Source organism: Ammospiza caudacuta, chromosome 6 (assembly GCF_027887145.1).
Source record: "Ammospiza caudacuta isolate bAmmCau1 chromosome 6, bAmmCau1.pri, whole genome shotgun sequence".
NCBI classification, from domain to species: Eukaryota; Metazoa; Chordata; class Aves; order Passeriformes; family Passerellidae; genus Ammospiza; species Ammospiza caudacuta.
Genome location: NC_080598.1, coordinates 40,234,249 through 40,253,650, shown reverse-complemented (window position 1 = coordinate 40,253,650; position 19,402 = coordinate 40,234,249). Strand labels below are relative to the sequence as shown.

General features: G+C 36.8%; 1 protein-coding gene across 6 annotated transcripts in view; it reads right to left on the bottom strand.

The window, feature by feature from the left end:
- NPAS3 (neuronal PAS domain protein 3) overlaps positions 1-19,402 on the bottom strand; it is a 583,895-nt gene that overhangs the window by 182,163 nt on the left and 382,330 nt on the right. The gene's annotated exons all lie outside the window — the stretch shown is intronic.

The window sequence follows — 19,402 nt, the reverse complement described above, 5'->3', positions numbered from 1 at the left end:
TTTGGTTAGCTTTTCTGTCAATCTACACAACCTGACACTATGTGAAAGCAAACAGATAAAGGTAGCTAAATATCAGTTGTACAAAAACCTAGGTGAAAAAACTAAAAGGAAGAATTTTTTATAGAGAGTTAATTTCACTCTTAAAATATCCTCTGTGCACTCAAGAGGTGCTCAGATGCTGTGGTGATTGATCCTGACAATTGGCTTGCTAGAATTTGACCTCTATCCCAGACCTGAATATGTGTTCTCACTTGCCTCACACAATTTCATACATATGAAGCAGAGAGGCTGTGCTCAAGGAAGAACAGGATGAGGGGCTTGTGTTTAGCATATTTAATCTATTAGATGGCAATACATACAACCAAAATAGATTTGAATGAGAAATTGAGTTGAGTTCTTTGACTAGCATATCGTTCTGATTTATACTCTTCTTGAAAGAAGAACATCTTGAGAATACTTTCCAGACAATGGAATACAGATATATTAAGAACACAGAACATTAAGAATAAATCCATAGTCTACCCAATGCAGTGCTGTTTCAAACTGTAACCCTTTAAGTTACATAGAAAAAAAAATTAAAAACTCATGTTCTTATCTTCAGCCTCTTATTCCGTGTTATAATGCAAAGAAGACAGAATATGATCCTAATGTGCTAAGAGTTCCTCCAGCTGTCATTAATCCTTGAACTAATATAGGAGATCCTTTTGCTATACCCATTTTTTCTCTACCTATGGGAGTGTGGAGCAGTTCCACACATGTTCCCTCTGAAGTCTTCCAGGATCCATAGACAGCTGGGCTAAATTGAAGCAGCCATTCGCTTTTCCACTAAAAACCAGTACACAGAAGCCTCCAGAATAGTTATGGCCTTTTGAATCCCTAATCTTGTGACTTGAATCCTTGACTCTGGACTGACATAAATCAGAACATGCTAGTTAGTAGAAGCTGGGTTTATTAAGACATGGAAAAAAAGGGAGAGGAAAAAAGTCCACAGAACTATAACCCCTTAGGGTTTGTATTTTGAACTGGTTCTTGCAGCTCTGAAGATTGTTTCCTTTACTCTGCATGTCTTTGTCTGTCTAGCCCACTAACAGCATTCAAAACCATGGTTAGGTTTTTTTCCAAATTTAACAGAGGTCTTAGAGAAATTCGTACAGGTTTAGAGAAAATGGATTTAAAATGGAGATGAGACCTCTGAGAGCCTTTGTAGCAGTAAAAGCTGGAATATGAGTTTCTGTTAGAGATCATGGAACAGAGAGCTTTCAAGTGTACTGATCACTGAAAAATACTCACTGTCTTAAGGTTCAAAAGTCAGTAGAAGACAGGATGCAAATCTACACAAAACTATGCTGTGCTGTTCTGGTTCTCACAGAAGCTTAGATTTCCATTCACTTATCTGTTCAGGGAACATAGGAATACTGCAACTGCATGGGATAAACAAATTTCTGAAACAAATTGGATACTTCATTAATAATAAAAATATTTCATAATCTTCCCCTGAAATAATTATCCACAACATTTACATTCTTCACAGTAAAGTTGATATCTTTATGCTGGGTTGCAATATTTTGTGCAAGGGTTTTGAGCTTACAGTGCTTCAGTCCAGAAGTACATTTCACACAAAAGTGGGAAATGCACATTTATATGAAAATCAATTATCCTGAGGGAACTGGAGGTCTGGTCCTGAATGAATCTGAGGAAATCAACTCAGTTTTCCACTACAAAACACTATTGCTATGTTGACCTTCCACTTCTGTTTCACAGCTGGAATATGAGACCAGGTGAGAAGACAGTATGTAGGTTTGCCATCAACAGGTCTGTAATCTCACCCTAGGCTATGAAGAAATACTGTGTTTCTCTCTCCCTCCCTCCCTCTTGGCCTTTTTTTTTTTTTTCCCTGAGCTCACCTCTAATGCCTGTGTTGGTAAAGATAAGTATGGATTTTGCTGTTTACCAGCTCATTGCATAAATTCAAGCATATCAACAGCACAGAGCAGCTCTTCCAATGAAAAAGGTTTATATTCTTTTTAAAATACAAGCTAATATATTACAGTGGCACCTCTGACTGCTGTGATAATTAAGGGTCTGTTTGAATTTCCATAATAAAATCTCATTCTCTAGTGTGGGGACAGGTGAGTTATGATTTGTCCAGAAGCCAGAAACACAAGGTTTTAACTAATAATATTTTTTTCCTTTTAGAGACAGAAAATCTTCATCTGTATTTTTATGCAGGGTTTTAGTGTGCAGCCAAATTATTATGATATTCCCTTAAGGGGTCCCCTGGATCAGCTGCAGCACAAAGTACCAGTAACCTGCTCATCAAAGGGTGCTCGAGACCTCCTTGGAAGTGCAGAGTACAGTAGCTGTTGTTGTGCCAATAATCCACAACCCTGCATTATCTAAAGAGGCCTGAGTAAGTCTTGACATGACCAATCCTAATGCTATTTACTGCACATGTCAACAATCTATATGTTGAATCTCGTGTCCCAAGCAGGTCCTGACATGATTGCTCTCCACTGTTACTATCTGATTCACTCCAATTTGTAAGAGACCTGAAACTTTGTCTCTCTGTATTATGACTGTGGTAAATGTGCCTTCATAAATGAAAGTGATGAAAGAAAACTCCTCCTCTTGCCAAATCAAATGTTAGCACCATTTCCCTGTTATTCAGAATCACCCAGAGAAAACTAAGGAAACACTTCTAATTTCTTATTATGATGCTTTATACATAGAGTGTTTAAAAAAGAAGTGTGAATGTAGCATCCCAGCTGTTTTGCTTTCACTGTGATGTTTTTCTTCTTTCTGCTGTCATATATTTCAAGATAAGCATTGTTGGAATTAAGTTCTCCCTCAGAAGTTTCCTGCAACATTTACAATTCTGCAATGAAGTTACTATGACACCTGATATCACAAATTAGTATTAAAATTACTAAAGAAAAATCATATAATACAACAAAGTTACATATTTTTGCAGTTTGCTCCTGTCTCCAGAACTGTCTACTTTTAGACCCTAAGCAATAACATATTTTCCTGATTTTCTTCACCTTTTTTCCATCTTTTTCCCTTTCTTTAAATCACTGTAAAACTACATTGAGCCAAAATCAAATAGAATTAGAGAGTGGTTTGGGCTGGAAGGGACCTTTCAAGGCCATCTATCTCCAACCTCCCTGAAATGAACAATTAGATCAGGTTGTTCAGATCCCCGTCCAACCTGACTTTGAATGTTCCCAGGGATGGGGCATCCATAACCTCTCTGGGCAACCTGTGCCAGTGTTTCATTACCCTCATCATAAAGAATTTCTTCCTTATATCTACTCTGAATCTACCCTCTTTTCGTTTAAAACTATTACCCCTTTTCCTGTCAAACTGCACTGCCAGTGTTTTTTACACTGCCATGTGAATGTCTATGCAGTTCAGATTTTGTTCCATTGCCATGCCCAAATGAACATGCTGCCTGACACACCACACAGAAAGCAGTATAGATAAGACTTCTGCATGTAAATTTGCCATTTTAATTGGCAGCAACTCCTCCAACTTAAAATAAATAAATTTAAGTGGTCATGCTTTAATGAGTTCCGACATATATCTGAATTTCTTCAATCTGTTTTCAGTCACTATAGTGAGAAAGAAATGGTATTTTATCAGTCATTCCCTGACTCTGGTTTCAAACCAGATGGGAAAGAGCAGAAGCGCACACACACAAGATAACTGCAACAGAAATATAACCAAATGTTTTCCACATCTGAGAAGATTGTTTGAGTTCTGACTAGGGTTTAAAATCTAAACAGTTTTTTCAGCCTAGTTACAATCCTTAGCAGGATTGCAATTCAGCTTGAGGAGATTTTCTGTTGTACTTAAATCTGGGTTTATTTCTAAATTAAAATTTTAATGGAAAATAAAATAAACACACTAGGGTGCTTAGAAATTCAGAACAATTTTTGACACCTAAAAGATGGACATTAATGGCAGATGAAACTTAAAATCATCCTGGTTTCAAACTGCAATATATCTTGCAATATATTTATACCTAAACCTTGTCAGAATCAAGTTCTCCCTCACAGGCTTCCTGTGTCATTTCCCAATCCTTCCCCAATGAAGTTGCTATGCCACCCACTGATATCACAAACTAGTAGGAAAATTAACAAAAAAATAATATAATACAATAAATGTAGAACTAGAGTTTCCAGTAGGGAATGAAAAAGGAAAGGAAAAAATCTGACAAAATCAGTTTTGGAAAGCAAACAGAAAGTATGTACATACAACAGCTATTTGAAATTAGTGTCCCAAATTTACATATCAAATTCTACCTACAGTCAACTCCTAAAAAAAATCTCTTACTCAAGCTAAAACTATCTTCTTCTGAGGAATCTCACTCTGTTGACACCAAAACCTAATTACTTGCAGAATTAGTGTTTCCTAAACCACTCTTTAATAGCAATCTGAAACCAAACCAAACCAAACCTAAAGTCTTGATGAATTTGCAATATATTGCCTTTATTCCAAATAGAAGAGGCTTCAGTTACCTTTTAAATATATTCAATAAGATATGCAGATAGCTATAGGCCTACAGCCCTTGAAGATAAAATAGATTAGACAAAAAACCCCCTGAATATAGGTTAAAATATGCGGATGGCAAATCCATTGTACACACATTGGAAAGCATTCTGTTAATCTGTAAAGGTAAATGGAAAGATTTTCGTTATTTCTAAGAAAGACAGAAATTTAAGCCAGATAAACATTGCAAAATTTGATTTGCAAAGCCACAGAAAAGAATTTGAATGCACAGAATAAAAAGAAATCCCAGAAGTTAGGGTGAAACTTTATCACGCAAAGGGAATTTCCAGAGTACAGATATACCGGATATGGAGCAAAGCTGTACAAATCTATCAATATTTTGTGTCTCATAGATGAACTTGTACTACTGTCTCTGACCTACAATAATTACAGTCTACAGATAATAAGTGATTAATTTCAAAAGTCTTGATTATCCAACTCCTTAAAAGCTCTTTCTTATCACTCACTGGAATGTTATGCTTCTATACAAATGATATCATAAACTGCTGTTGCAAATAGTACAGCTTCAAATCACATTTATTATTTACAAATGCTTCTTGAACACAGCAGGTGGCAAAACGATTTAGCATCACGAACAAATACATATGGTTGCTTGAGCCCCAGTTTTAGAGTAGAGAAACCTATTTTCTGGTCCTACATTTAATGGACTAGAAATAAGCAATATGCAGCTAAACCATTGTACGTATTCTGTCAACTCACTGCTTCAAATGAACTTTCTCATATGAACTACTGTGCTTAAAACAACTTAAAAACAAATCACAGGTCTCACATATTCAAAGACTGGCTCATCTGCAATATTTCCTCTTATAGTTTTCAGGGAGGATTATGCATTATGGAAAAGAAAATGCAAAGGTAAAAGAAAGTGTTATGTAGTCTAAAATCAATAGACAGAGAGAGGACATTAACCAAGAGGCTAATAAAAAGATGCTGCCCTAGACAGTACCATAAAGAGCCCTGATATATTTTTGTCTTCAGAAATACTATTCCTAATGCCAATTTTCCCTTAGCACTGCAGTAGTTTCTCTGTGTATATACATGTCATCTTATTTTTTTGTCTTTCCCAATTTTATGTTTGCATTTTATTTTCTCATTTCCTTCCTGCTACTCCCCTGTTTCTCTTTACTGGCTTGATGTTTACACAGACCTTTACTAGAATTGCAGGGTTTGGAGAGATCCCATTTTTCTTCTTTGTTGTAATGCCCACAGTTTTCTTCCCAGAGAAAAGATAAGTTTACCCAGAAAATAAAAAGCTAATACAACCTTTTGCTCATCAACAAAGTATGTCTTGCTGTAGCCAGGAATAAGTTAATAAAACAAGGAAAAAGCTTAGTGGCTTAAAGAAAAAAAAAAAAAAACACACCTCCTTGGGGTTATGAACGAACAATGTTGTTTTTTCTTCCCAGCGTGCAAGGATTTAATTAAGTGATAACAGTCACCTTGGGGTGGCTGCACAAGGCAATAATATCTAGGTGAAGAAAAATGCTGAAGAGAGTTGAGTACAGTCAATTTATCTTCAGAGAAGGCAATAAATGAACAAAGCATAGGTATTTGGCTGATTGTTTTGGAATGTTTCCATTACTGATAAACATCAAAATAAAAGGACAAAGATTTGGTATTTTCAGTATCTGAAATGCATTAAATACAGAAAGAAATGAAGGAATAAATCACTGTGAGGTCATATCCTAGAGTTCTAATTGCAAATGGTTTGGTAATTATTCAAGCTAAACATAGAACAAGGGAATTTTAATGTTGACACAAAGGATAGAAATACAGCTGACATGTGTATTTATAGCAAACACAAAACACTGTATGAATTTCACTCTGGAGAAAAAAAATGGTAAGTGTAGATGGAATGAAGTGATATATATTACACAAATATATGCAACTTCGCAGCCAGCAACCCAAATTCAAGGATTTAAAAATATGTTTGTGGGAGCTCAATTATCTGTAAGCCTATGTTCTGCCACCCCCATATGCAGAGAAAGAGATGTGTGAGAAAGAGCAACATGAAACAGGGAAGCAAGACTACCAAAGAGAAACATTCTCCTTTACCACAAAGCTGCTAACAATTTGTTTTACATTACTTGCAACATAGGGTTTGAAAGGAACACACGGGCTGTCCTTAGGGAGCGTGATGTGTTCAAAAGGGTCTGAAAGCAATGTAACCAGTATTCCCAGTAACAGCACTGAGTCTTCCAAAACTCAGCACAACTCCTAATACAGCCACAATAGTTCTTAGCCAGCAGCATATTTGGCCAAACAGGCACAAATCATGCTAATATGTAGATGAGAGAAACAGAACAAACACGCCAATAACCTCGGGAATTTATCACATTCCTTTGTCCCTCTCAAATTGGAAAATCTCATATTCTCCTTAGTTTTGATCCTTTTCCTGAATCTGTCTTCAGCAATGAGGGAATTGATAGCAATTTCCTTGAATTTAAATACTTCTCACTGACACATATCTGCATGGAGACCATGAAACCTACAGACAATTGTTTTTTAACTATGTGGGCAGATACTCTTTCAAAGAGAAGAAAAGTCAATAATGAATGGCTCACACAGCATCCTGAGGAAAAAAACCTGAAATATATGCGTGTCTGTGAGATAATGTGAGAGCAGGAAGAGTCTGAAGAAAAAATATCAATTTCTGAAAAACATAAAACATTTTCAACTTGAACATAAACATTAGAACAAATTTCACTACGTTGTCTCATTATGACTTCTAGTGTATGTTCAGGTAAAGTATTTAAATTAACACTGCTTATCAGGGCTTGTGTTTTTAAGGCCCTGTAAGAAAGATCTACATTAGCAACTGGTCCCACAGCAGTTACTTTCCTTCTAGAAGAAATATGTTCTATAAAAGACTTTATGAACTACATACATGGAAACATTTCTCACCTGTAGGAGGCTGAAGGCTTATCACCTGCCCAACACTACTGGCCTTGGTAACATCACAAACATTTACCTCAGTTAAAACTTCAAATTTATAGATTATTGCCAAGACACTAGGAAAAACTTGCATAATACAGTGACCAAGGTTACCCTTTCCAGTTACAGTGGAAGTTCTGCACAGTCCCAGAGATGGGTCTAACAGGTTTTTGAACCAGAAATATGGACTTAAATCTGACTTCCCTGAATAAAAAGTGTTCCACAAATGCCTCCAGTTAAAATGTGACATTAGCTACACAATCAGAGCACAGGTTTTACAATTAAAATATAATATCCCTCTTGTGTATGAGATTACACACTCACTGCTCTATACATTTAGCTATTTTATCTCTTTTTTTCTCTTTTGATTTTTTTTTTGTTTTTAATGATTATTGGAAATTAATAAGATCTTATAACGTGAAACTTGGACTGGCTTGTTTTCCTGAACTAACTATTGCTTCAGCATCTCCTCCACTAATTCAGAATATTTGCCTGCTTTGAGGTACTAATCAAGCTTACATCTCTGGGTCCTCCTTCCTGCCTTCAGGATACAGTGCACTTCTCATTGAATCCAGAGGGTTAAACCTTGGAGTCAGTCATTGGAAGGACACGAATTTGTTGGATTTGAGGGATGGAAAGGAGGAAGATTTCAAGGTCTAACAAAAATGCTAGAAAAAACCCAATGATAGGGAGTAAATCTCACAATAGCAGGAACAAGCTTAAGCTCACTTGTAGTTGTAGAAAACATAATGACTGTAAAGAGAAATATAATGACTATATGAGAAAATAATGATGTAATGAGAAAATATAATGACTATAAAGGACAGAATGAGGAACAAAGGGGAACAGAACAACAAGCAAAGAGAACAGAAGGACCAAAAATGTGCAAGAGAAAGAGAGTTTAAGAGAAGACTGAAAAAAAAGAGGGAGACAACTACTAAGTTGCACTTCTAGTAAAGAATGTCACAGAATAAATGACGACCTGTTGCAGACTTTTGTGTGAATATAAAGCTATGTATACAGAAATTATTTAGTACTTCAAAAAACCCACAGATAATATTATTTCCAAAGCAGCTTACATGGCAAGTGCACAAGTCAGGACAAACAGATTCAGCATTGTCTGAACTGAAGCATAGATAAAGAAGGATAATTTCTGTTCTTCTGAACAGAAATTTCCTAAACTTTAAATGTCACTTACTTATTCTTGCCAGGAATACCTTTTATTCCTTGCTTACAAAGATTGATACTGTTTTCTAAACATGTGTGTGGAAAATGCCAGACTTCACAAAATGGTAAATTTTCCCATATTATCTTCTTGAACATATCTGTGCAACATTTAGTTCTTCCCCTTAGAAATTCCTTCAGACTTTCTGCAGCAATTTAAAAAATCACTGCTCAAACTGTTTAATTGTGTGAACCTGTTCAGAGTTGGCAGTCAAAGGCACAGCCTTGAAAAAAATGCCTGTATGCAAATCAAAAGAAAAAAATCTTACAGTACTCTGCTCTTACAGTGGTCAACACTGGACAGCTCTCTCTCTCTCTCCCTTCTAATACAAAGTCTTAGAAATAATAAAAAAAAAAAGAAAAATCTTGTGTCTTAGGTAAGGCAAATAATTTCCCATTTATGTTAATATCAGTCAAAGAAATTTGGCACATGATGATGTATATATATATATGTGTGTGTATATATATCATCAATGTGGAAATTTATTGGAATGCCAACTTTAGCTGAAGACATTCAACTATCCTATTAATTTCTTCACACCATCACTGCTCATTCTTAAGGATACAGTATCTGAAAAGCCAGTGACAAAATGTCAGAGCATCTTGAGTGTACACTGTCATTCAATTCTATATTTGACCAATCAAACACCTTATGTCTAATTTAGAACTTTCAAATTTTATAAAAAGTATACCTTTTTTTTAAATTTAGAAATCTGTTTGTTGTCAAAAATTAAAAAAAAAAATCTGTTTAAACTTGTCTCTACCCACATATTTCTCCGTGTGGGATGCAGATCTGTAAAGACCCACAGACCTGTCCACTAGTACAAAAGAAACATTCCAGTGACTGTATTCATACTGTTCCTTTTTTGTACATATCCAGTATGCAATATTTACTATTTTTTATTGAAGTGAGCTTTACACTCTACCTTGGTAAGAAACTTAGTGCATATATACTGTGGAAATTTATCACTACTAAAATCTTGTTTAGTAATAAACATTATTTCAGACTGTTAGACAAGCATATAAACATTCCATAGAAATAAACCGATGCAGGACTCCTTACTTTACTCAGTTACTCCTGTTGATGTTCTGGAGGATATTACACAAAATTAGTTAACCAGAGCAAAACTGATGCAATTGAAAAGGATTTATTATTGAGTAGCTCTATCCCCCTTTTGACATTGCTGCACAATTTGTTAGAAAATGTTTTCCTGGGTAAAATGTATGATGAAGGTTACATTTCCTTAAAATGGATTCAGCCTGGTCACCTAGCCTACAATAAGAATGCAATGGGAACAGTAGATATCAATCTCTTAATATAATGAAATAAATATGATGGGATATTGGAGAGACATCTGGTCACACAAGATGCATGTGCTATTGAGTACCTGAAAACACTAGTGGGAAACTTACGGAATATGTTTTTTTCCAAGCTATCAAGCTGTATCAATTACCAGGAAACAATCCTCAACTAATGCTGAGAATGAGCTGCAAGGAAGATTTTCCTTTTCATCATCTTACTGTGTTGGTGTTTTTAACTGACATGGTAGTATCTTCCCAAACTACAAAGATTAACTAAAAAAAATATTGACCAATATAGAAGAAAATTAATTTTCGAACATATTACAACAAAGTATAACTTTCTGGAACATATTACTGCAAAGTACAACATTGAGTAAAAGTATGTGTTTTTAATAAATTATTTCTTTACAAACAATCCCATGCAATGCTACAGACTTGGTGAAGGGTGGCTGAAGAATGGCCAAGCAGAAAAGGACCTGGGAGTCCTGGTCAACAGGCAGCTGGATATGCACGAGGAGGCTGCCCAAGGTGACCAAGAAGGCCAATGGCATCTTGGTTTGTACCAAAAACAGTCTGGCCAGCAGGACCAAGTGCGGTGATTTGACCCTGGCTGGAGGTCAGACACCCACCAATGCTGCTCTGTCACTTCCCTCTTCAACTGGACAGAGAAGAGAAAATATAACAAAAGGCTCATGAGGGCAGGGAGACATCATTCACCAATTACCATCATGGGCAAAACAGACTTAGGGAAATTAAATGAATTATTACAAATCAAAATTAGAACAGGATAGTGAGAAGTAGGACACTTTCCCCCATCCCTCCCCTCTTCCTGGGCTTAACGTTATTCCTAATTATCTACCTACTTGCACCCAGTAGTACAGGGACTCAAAGAATGGGGGTAATGGTCAGTTCATCCCATTGTTTCTGCCATTGCTTTCTCCTCAGGAAGAGGAATCCTTCCCCTGCTCCAGCAGGAGTCCATCACACAGGAGATAATCCTCCACAAACTTCTTCAGTAATGAGACTTTCCCATGCGCTGCAGTTCTTCACAAACTGTTCAAGCATGGTACCCTTTTCCCACGGGTCTTTAGGTCCCTGTCAAGAGCCTGCTCTAGTGTGGGCTTCCCACAAGGTCAGAACCTTCTTTCAGGCATCTGTCTGCTCTGGCATGGGGCTCCTCCAGGGGCTGCAGGTGGGTCTCTGCTGCACCATGTCTCTCTGGAGAAAAGAAAGCTCATGGAGCCCTTTATTGGTCTCTACAAGTACCAGAAATAAGGCTGTAGCCAGGTGGGGGTCAGGCTCATCTCCCAGGCAAATGGCAACAAGGCAAAGGAAATGGCCTCAAGATGTTCCAGAGGAGGTTCAGGTCAGACATCAGGAAATTTTTTTCACTGAAAGGGTAATTAAGCATTGGAATGGGCTGCACAGGGAAGTGATGGGAGTAACCATCTCTGGAAGTGTTCAATTTCCAGGGATACTGAAATGACTGGACATGGCACTTAGTGCCATGGTTTAGTTGACATGGTGGTGTTTTGTCAAAGGCTGGATTAAATAGATCCTGGCAGTGTTTGCCAAACTATATTATTCTATTATTTTATTTTTTTTTAATCTTCCAAATATTACATGTTTTGATTTATGGAGTAGAATACATTGCATTATAAAAGCAAGATTTTGGATTTGTAATTTCTTTGGTATCAGTTGCAGGCTGAATTTCTGGGAAAAATCAGTCAAGTTAGTTTAATTATTCTCAAGAGTGTGGTAGGGAGACTATTACATTGCCCATGGTAAAAAAAAAAAAATCTTTCTTTTGAACTGTTCTGTTCAAATCTGCTCTCATTTTACCAATTTCTGATTTCTTGAGTAAAACTCCAATTTACAAGTCTTGTAGAATTTCTAGCTGACAATAACAACAACAAAAAATATCTTAATGATTCCATTTAAAGACACAGAACTACTGCTGGAGACTGCTGGCACATGACCAGATCTCGCATTTTCACAAGGTCAGTGGTATGTCTCCATGAGAACTAACACTGGGCACTTGCCTCATCACATGCCTTCCAGTGTCCTGGGAAGAAAAACCTCTCATGCCTGAGTAGGACAGGTGCATGAATCAGGTTCTGTGTAAGAGAAACAGAATGAGGCAAAGAACTGCAGAGGACTGGGCAGGGAATGGAGTCCCTTGCCTAACAGAAAGACACTTTAAGAATAAGTATGCAAATGACTCTAGGATTAATAAATCTAGGAGCCGAAAAGATTTGGGCTTCTTCCATAATCTGAGAAAAGAGTTTCAAATCACCTGGTCCATATTTAGAATGAATAGTTCTCAATCTTTGATATGATCCAACATGGCAAGGAAGGAATTAAGCAAGTGAAGCTAGATCTGTTAAGTACCTAGGATGCAGATAGAAGACTAGGGCTGGTAAAGAGAATGAAAACGGAGTTTGTGGGAAATGCTGACAGGCTGAACAAGCAAGTGTGAGGCACTGGGAGGATGAGTATTGGAAATGAGAGAGAAGGCTAGAAGAGATAGGCTAGATTATTTAAGCACCATGAAATAGAACTGAGACATATTTTCCCACTATAGCAGATTTCTTTCCAAAAATTGGAATGGCTCCCACAAATTCCAATTCAAACTGCTCTTGTATCAGCAAAGCTAGGAAGGATATTGGCAAATGTTAGCACCATAAAATATTCTAAGCCATGAGACCCATGAGGATCATTGTGCCCAACTCCTGATTACACACAGGGCAATCTGGAAATTAAACCATGCATCTACGAGAGTTGTTGAAACACTTGAACACCAACAAGTTTGGTCATTACCACCTCCCTGGGGATCTTGTTCCAGTGATTGGCCACTATGTCTGTGAATTTTCCCTCATTTCCAGGCTTCTCATGCTAGACCACATAGAAAATTATAATTTATTTTAGTTACCCTGTTCAAATGGCAAAAATACATGTAATTATCCTAAAACTACATATCTTCCAATAAACTATGTTAGCTTCAGCAAGACTTCCTGACTTTTCCATTTTTATTAGTAGATCATAAGAAATTACATTCAGAAAAACTCAAAAAGAAAAGCATTGAGATTGTAAAGTTGAGGGCTGCAAAGTAAAAAAGCATTCCACTGGAACTCCGGCCTCATTTATTGCATGTAATAGATAATGCTGCCCTTAAGGAACAGCTATTTGATATTTTGTTTTCTCCTCAGTCTTCAATGTGTGGCCCTAGGCCTTATTTACTGCATTCTATGCAAACCATTCTCTGTAGACAGAATTGCAAGCTTGCTTGCAGGTTTTTCCATGATGCTCATCACTACAGCATCTGAGTGCTTCATAAACATTAATTTATTTTTCAAAATTACCTTGTGAAGCTGTGGAATAAGGGAGAAGATGCAGCCCCTAACAGTGCCCATATCATTATTGTCACTGATCGATGCTGAATACAACAATTATCTTCACTAGATAAGGATCCTAATTTCGCAAGTATAATTGGATGTCCAACAAAAGGAAATACAAACCAGGGTATATAAGACTGAAGGGCAGGCTGAAGTTCTGTAACAACAAAACTATTACATGCCCAAAAGTCCAAAAATGACAGTAAAAATGGCTTAAAGGCCTTAAGGGTAAATATACACCCATGTTTTTTTATTCCAACTGCCTGATATCAGGTAAATAGGGTTGTTCCATTAATGGGGGGCAACATCAGAAAAACTTAAGTTCTACAACATCAGTGCTGCTATATAGTGAGATTTAAATCTTTTCTCTTAAGGAACTGGGTGATGCTCTAGAGAAGTTATGCACAAATCCTAACCTGTTAGCCATCTTCATGAAAGGAGCGAGATATTCCTGATTGTGGAACGGGAAAATGTTCCAGCTATACCAACCTAGGTTTATCTGCAAGAAGAAAACATCCATGTATGTGTGTGTCTGTGAAAATTACAGAGTCAAGAGGGAGCAAGTTCTTCACCATTGGGAATAAAGAGTAAAACCACAACCACAATTTACTTGGCAAAGTAATGTGTGAGTGATGATGGATTCCCTAGATGGCAAGTGGTGTCACAGCATGAATACCTGAAAGGAACAGGAGGTCTCAGATGCAGCCAGTCTACACACTGAATGGATTTAAAAGTAGCAGGGACCAGTTAAAATCAGTCTCCCACTTTTAGGTATCAAATGTACATAAATGAATATGGGCTTAATATGACCATGGTAACTTCAGAGAAACCATGCTGCTAAATACCATATAAACTTCTAGAATCTGAGTAGGAACACTGGACACCCGACTCCTCAAGAACTACTGCTTGTGTGATTACTTTAAGACAAAGTGTGATTACTTTAAGGGCAATAAATAAGAAAACAACAGCACTAGTTATGCACTGAATGAGAACTAGTGAATTGAAGGTTTGTGTGGTAGGGGGTGATATAAATTTTCTTTTTCTCATTATTTATGAATATTTGGGAAAAGTTTTCTTTTTCTCATTATCTATGTTATCTATTAATATTTGGGACTCTAAGCAGTCACCAGGAGCTTGCTGAGGTTTTCAGAGCTAGCCCCCAGTACACTCCAGCCATATCTTCACATTTCTTGTCCTAGTCACACCAAAAGGCAGAATACTGAACAGTGTAAATACTGATGCCAACAAACTTGATATAATCTGAAATGCATTTTATTTTTTACAGAAGCCTAGATAATACATTCTTCTCAGTGGACATAGGTATATTTTTACAGGAGCTGGATAAAATTTTGATAGTGCCTTAAATAATGGCCCTTTGCTATTTGCAAGATTCACTTATCTTCTGCTGAACTGTGAGAATAGAGATATTCAGCCACAGAATTCAACTGTCCAATAGCTTCTTTTTTTGGAGCTCCACACTTAATACATATTGAATTTGAGGAGTGAAAGCCCTTGCAGGAAAGGCAATTTTTGTAAGAAACATTAACCTCACATCTGGGGTTCATTAAGATAGCCTCTGAATATAAGGACTTGAGGGGAAAATTAACAATGGATAGATTAACTTTGACCTTGCTAATCTGGCATTTCCTGCACTTCCTGCAAAGTATTTACTGCTGGCTATTTGGTGGACAAGACACCAGACTAACTGGACAGCAAGTCTGACTCAAAATAGCAATAGGTATTGCTATTGTATATATACTATACACAAGAAAAAAAATACCAAGAAACAACGAATTACAGAAGCAGCAAAGATATCAAAAATCAGAATCTACTGAAAACATGACAACAACAAAGGCCTTGCACTTTAAGAGTGTGCAGACCTTGTGTTGGCTTGCTGCAGAGGGGTGAATTTCACCCTTAGATGGATGGCCTTTTCACTACGAGAGTTTCCAATAGAAAAGATAAATGCTAAAGAGAAGACAGAAGAAAAAAACTTACTGTTCTCTAACTTGTAACTCATTTCCTTCCTCACTTTTATATATACTCATAATACAGACATATATATAGAATAAAAAGAGAGAAATCAAAGTATGCTCACTCATAAAGACTTGCTGTCTTTGACAGATTAAAAAAATCTTCAAGGCACTGCTGCTGCATTCAAAGAACTAACATTGTAGAAATTACTGGGAAGAAAGAATAACTAAACTCATCTAGCAGCTCAGTTTAAAGATGTCATGCTGCTTTATCCCTATCATTAACAGACTTATTTTAGTGTCTTTAACTATTAAGCTTTAACTTTTTTCAGCATCCTCACACTGCCCCTTGACTCATAGACAGACTTACCTATGTTATTTTGAGGGGTTATTGCTTCTGCAACTGACTGCCTGGAGGGTTTCCAATATTCTGCAGTAAACTGTCGCTAGATTTTCCATTATCACTAATCAGCAAGATAAATGCAGTCAGAAGGACAGAACACTTCTGCGCTTAAACCTATTTATTTTCAAAAAACTATGGGAGTGTTTCCTATTCAAATCTTCTGTAGGCCCCGTGTCAGCATTAATTTACTGGGATTATTACCATGTGAGAAATAATGTTTTGGCCTGGATAAACTTAATTGGTGCTTTTCTTTTCAGTTTCTTTAAGAGAAGAAATGACAAACATTTAAAACTGTCTATTATACATTTTAAGCAATGGAAGGGAAATGAAAGGACAGAGAGAGAGAGGAGAATCACTTTCATCCAGAGTAGAGACATTACAATTAAAGCACATTCACAACTGTTCTATACTCTGGCTCTATTATTATTTTTGTAATTCTTTATTTAACAACATTCTTTAAAAATAGATCAGATTACTCTAAATATCTTGGTCTTGCTATCTATGGCTTATATTCTGATTCTGCCTTTTAGGTTCCCCTTTTTTTGTACCTCTGATACCATGTGCTAATAAGGAGAAGAATGTGATAAATGAGGTCACAAGTTCTTCTGCATGAGAGAGATTTCAAAGCACTGACAAAGACAATTTAAAAATTATAGGAGACCTAATTTAATAATCAAAATCTCTTCCACATTTAGCAATTAATTGCACAGTATATATGCTGCCTGCAGCCAGCCCATCTCTTGAAGTCCACTGTGTCACAACTTGTCTCATTGTGTCCTACTGGAAACAGTTGCTCTTTTAATTTATAAAGATGAAAGAAACCCACTATAATTTCTACATATTTTGGTATTTCCTTGTTGAAATGTTTATTAATGAAGAAGAAAAATAGAATGAAAGGAAAAGAAGATACAGTCCTTCTCTCCTCCCATTCACATTTACTTTGTTCCCATACTTGCAGCTGGCTTTGGCATCTGCTGATATTACTTTGGGACAAGCACTTTACATCTACCACCCTGCCATTCTGGTAGAGAACATGGCATGTCTCCTAAAAAAAATACAAGCTTCCTATAAACCTGCACTCGCCCTATAAACATCCAGCAGTGATCCCACAGTCAGCTCTCCAAATGCAATCACAAGAGTAGAGGTACTGGTAAAAAGCTGGTTCTAGGTATTGTGGAAATAAAAACGCCTCCTCCCACAAAAGCTCTTCCAGTGCTGCTAGCAGAGACAAGCAAATAAAAAACTGAAGAAGGGTATCATGGGAATGCTGGAAATTGTCTTTATAAGCATCACTCCTGAAGTGGCAAAAATGTCACACCTTTTGGGAGAACAGGTTGTTTTTAACCCTTAGGTCTGCTGGGTGGTACCTGAAATTATTAAACCTGACATTTCTAGGGTTAAAACGTCAAGAAGGAGAAAGAGCTGAAAAAGGAAATTCCCCAGTTTCTTAGTAATGAAAAGCTGAGGGTATACCTTCTGTGGTTGTCTGTGAGATGCTTTCACATCCTTGTGTCAAGGGTTTTTCAAATTGACAACTTGCAAATTTGAAATACAAAAATGCCCAAAGCGATATTTTAGTGGCTCAGGGAAACTCTTGTACGGGAAAAAGAATTCTTAAGTGAAACGTCTCTAGAAATCACACAGGGCCTGACCACGATACTCTAATTATGCTAATTGCTTCAATGCCCTTGCTTTATTTATGCTGAGCAGCTAAGATAAATAAAGGAAAATTGCTTTGGATCTAACTGTATTCATATCAGAATGCAAACTAGCCTGTGTTTGTTATGTGATTGCTGATCTGTTTACACTAAATTCTGCAGGTAATTGCAGTTTTGATTGCACATTTATTTCTAGCTGCACAGGTCCCAGGACTAGGTCTGTCTGTTTTTATAATTAAACCGTTTTGTAATATCTAAACTCACTAAAGAGCAAAATGATGCTTTAAGAATTTACATATTTTATGCATTAAAGATAATACTTAGGTACTCAGTGACAGAGAGGAAAAATTCTGTTTATTACAGAAAAATGGACAGCATGTTCTGGATTTGAAGAAATTTGAGACATCTGTTCCAAGGCCTGTTCACTGAGTGGGACAGATGTCCTCCGCATCCCCGTAATCTGTTATACAACACCTACTTTTTGAACTTTCAGTTGTGACTTTCATATGAGTAAAACATGTTAACAGAACAAGGCTGGGGTTTGGTGATTAACCACAGACCCTATATAAGAGTCAGCACATGATGGAAGTTTTGGAAATGGAAGTCTCTCCCTGGGAAGAATTGGAAGCAAATAAAATGTTGATGTATCTTTAGCTCAGGCTCCCACCACAATTTGCCAATATTGGTATAGTCTTTGACGATTCTTCAAAAAGAAAACAATATTATTCCCATTTTGCCAAGTGTAGAAAATGTAGAGAGGTGTAGAAATCTGACTTGTCCATGGGCCACGCAAGAAATTTGTGTCAAAGATGGGTATGAAAAGGATTGCCTAAATCCATATCTTTTGCTTCAAGCACAAAATTATTATTATTACTTATACATCACTATAAATGTGTATGGCATATTGCAGACAGATAAAGTGACAGGTACTGCAGAGTTGACACTCTCAATTATAAAACCATCCTTCTGTCCTTGGTGATGAATTTGAGGTGAAGAAGCTTTCTATTTTTTTCCAATGTATTTAGCACCTTCTGAAACCTTAATTTGAACTTCAGCTGTGGTTATTTCTTCCATTCCAACTCCCTCAACATGTAGGCACCAATTTTAATCTTTTCTTCCTTGTGTTTTTGAGAAATGCCCATTACTATAATATAACAGAGAAAAACTCCCTAATCTCAGTATTACAAATTTAGAGCAATGTCATCTCTCTGTGGCTTCTTCATCCATCATCAATTCCAAAATCAGTAATCCAGTCTGTCTCACTTAATGGAAGACTTAATATCAGCCTATGCAGACTGGTCTGGCAAGCCTCTTAGCTAGTTTATACTGTAGCAGCATGCTGTGATAAGGTGAGCATCAATAGGCTGCTTGGACCTTGTGTGCATCACTATAGAGCTGAAGGCCAAAGGAGTTAAACCTCGGGAGAAGTGCACAGCAACACACAAAACTCACAGCACTGCCACAGCAAAGCTTGCAACATTACCAATTTACAAAATATCATAAGGGCCACTTCTACCTGAGAAAACATACTTATTGAATGACAAAACTATAGCTGCCAGTAAAACCAGTATGAAAGCAATGAGCTAAGGTTATAAAATCTTTCCTTTCCCTTTCTTTTCTCCTGATTCTCTGTTTTGATTCCCAAGTTGTTGTTGGGATTTCACCCACACCCAAAATTTTGGGGATGGCAGCAATTTTTCAACTGCCACTTACTCTTCAGCAGTTCACTCTTTGCTCTGCCACCACTGAATAGTTTTGTTTGTCTGTGTTTGATTTTTCCATCCCTATAAAGCATATAAGGGTTTTGTGAAATTATTATTGCTTCATCAGGACCCATACCTTGACAAGTCTTTACTGCTTTCTCTATTGAAATGAGAATACGAAAAGTGGGAGATCATTCATTCTCAGGTTTTGTTTTCATTTTTTCCCTTGAAAGCATGGAGA